The sequence below is a fragment of the Ranitomeya variabilis genome, chromosome 1 (assembly GCF_051348905.1).
Source record: "Ranitomeya variabilis isolate aRanVar5 chromosome 1, aRanVar5.hap1, whole genome shotgun sequence".
NCBI lineage: Eukaryota > Metazoa > Chordata > Amphibia > Anura > Dendrobatidae > Ranitomeya > Ranitomeya variabilis.
Window position 1 is genome coordinate 714,470,166 of NC_135232.1, and position 2,301 is coordinate 714,472,466.

General features: G+C 42.5%; 1 long non-coding RNA gene across 1 annotated transcript; it reads left to right on the forward strand.

Annotated features, from left to right (window-relative positions):
- The first annotated feature begins 420 nt into the window (after positions 1-420).
- On the forward strand, positions 421-2,084 carry LOC143760272 (uncharacterized). Its single transcript, XR_013212250.1, has 3 exons — positions 421-481; positions 1,549-1,612; positions 1,735-2,084. It is a non-coding gene; the product is annotated as an uncharacterized LOC143760272 (long non-coding RNA).
- The last annotated feature ends 217 nt before the right edge of the window (positions 2,085-2,301 follow it).

Below are 2,301 nucleotides of genomic sequence, written 5' to 3' on the forward strand. Positions count from 1 at the left end.
CATCCGCTCATTCATTCATTCATCTTGGCACATCCAGGTTGAAAACTATTTACCCCCCAGACATAGATTACGACGTGGGACAGAACAATAGACAGGTTTGCTATATTGTTGGCTTTTTTTTAGTTTTATTACAGGAGAACAAGAGCTTCAGTGGAATCAGGCGTTAGGTGAGTATAACTGTGTTTGTTATTTTTAAATAAAATGGAAAACTGAGTTTTGTTTCATTTCTAATAAAGGACTTTATTCTGGCTGTGTCTTTATTTACCATATAACTATAGGATTAGTACAGGGAATTTGAAATAGCAGCATTCCTGTAATTGTTTATATACATAATGTGTATGCAATTCCTTATTATGGCAATATATGTATATAGTTGTTTTAATTAATCTGTCTAATCTTATTACGTCTTTTCCTTTTTCCTAGAACCGATAGGCTCACGGCACACACGTGGCACTGGCGGTCACCTATGGCACCGTAGATGGTAGAGTATACAAGCACCTAGAGGGATTCGGCACTATATAGGCGCTGTTATTCTGTCTTGTTTACTCCTTATCTCAATTTTATTCATTACTTTTTTCATTCTTTCTATGCTCATTCTCCTTGCTTTTACCTGGACGGCACATGTCGCCCTGGTAACCACTATGTACAGTTCTTTTTGCCCCAGCGCGTGCGCAATAGTCTAACACACATCCCCTGCAGTCACCGCTTTTTTGGCCCCAACGCATGCGCAATAGTCTTACACACATCCTAAGCAGTCACCGCTGCTTTTTCTCAGTATCAGATGCGCGCATGCGCAGTTAGACACACCGCGGTCACATGACGCGGCGGGTCACATGACCCGATCACATAGGGCTTTTATACCCGGAAGTAACGCTATTACACAGCGGTGCCCGGGATTTCCAGTCTTCACGCCACGTAGCCGGCGCTTCAAGGTAACCACGGGCCGACTAGAGGCAACGCTCTCCACCGCCAATACCTTCACATGATATTTAGGATTTTTTCCTCTTATACCTCCCTCCAGCGCTACCCATAGCAGCGGATTGGCGCCTTCACCCAGCAGCACTTCTTCAGGCATAGTGAGGCAACCTGGTAATTATCTTTTATCCATACCTGTATAGTACTGGTAGATATGCATTGGGGTTATCATACATATTCTCCCTTATATACTATAGGCTGTCAGCCTCTCTGCCGTATCCCGGGTCACCCAGCTTTGGCCTGTTTAGGCCTTGATATACCCTTCCACATTAAATCTACCAGGTAACATTATTCTACTATTGTTCTCAGGACCTCCTCACACTGTTATAAATTATGGCCTAGCATTTATTTATTCACATCACAAGTGGGGATGCCACTTGGCTTTAGAGAAACATGTATATTCTCTTCTCATCCTTTTATCTTTCACCTCCTCTCTTTTCGCCTAATGTGCCTAGGACCACCAACTCAGTATCTAGGCGGGTCACGTACAGTATTTACATAATGACAAGTGCTCTTGTCAGCATAGACACCATCATCTGTTAATCAAGATATGTTGTCACACTTGCTTTGTAGGCTATCACTGGTCCACTGTAGAGCACAACACATCGTGCAAGCACCCGGATTTATCCTCCACCTAGTATCCTTTTGAGGCAATATGGACCTCTACCACAATTATAGTCCACTGACAGGACTGACCGTCATAAGCCATAACTTTCCACTTTTTGTGCCATTGGTTCTTTTCCTGATCTGCACGTACAGCTGTACAGTCTTTTTATCTCTTGTTATCTAGCTCTCGATAATTGAAAGCACTTACAACTCACGGACCACCAACCCGGAATTTCTCCAGCCGCCACGGTTGCGTGCACTCGGTCTGTCACATGATGGATTTGGTCTGGAAACATATCATTATAATTCTATTGTCCTTTTTGTTGTGCACCATGTATATTGTGATTTATTGTAGATTGACATTCATTTTATTGTATTATCTACCTGTATTTCAGTTTGTTAAAAAAGGCATTTCTGATGAAGGTCTGATGTATGGACCGAAAACGTTCATTTTCTAAACTGGATGCACAAATAAATGGAATAATCAACTTGCAAAATATTCTTCTGAGTGCCAAGTGTTTTTTGAGTATAGGATTAGTATGGGTAGATGTCTTATAGACGCCTCTCCATTACTAATCCGTGGGCTTAATGTCAACTGACATCAGAAAGGTGACATCAACTCCACAAATATGAACCCCACTTGCCACCGCTACAGAGCAAGTGGGAAGAGCCGATAGATGCACCTTTTCTGGGCAGCTGCGGGCTGCTATTTTTAGGCTG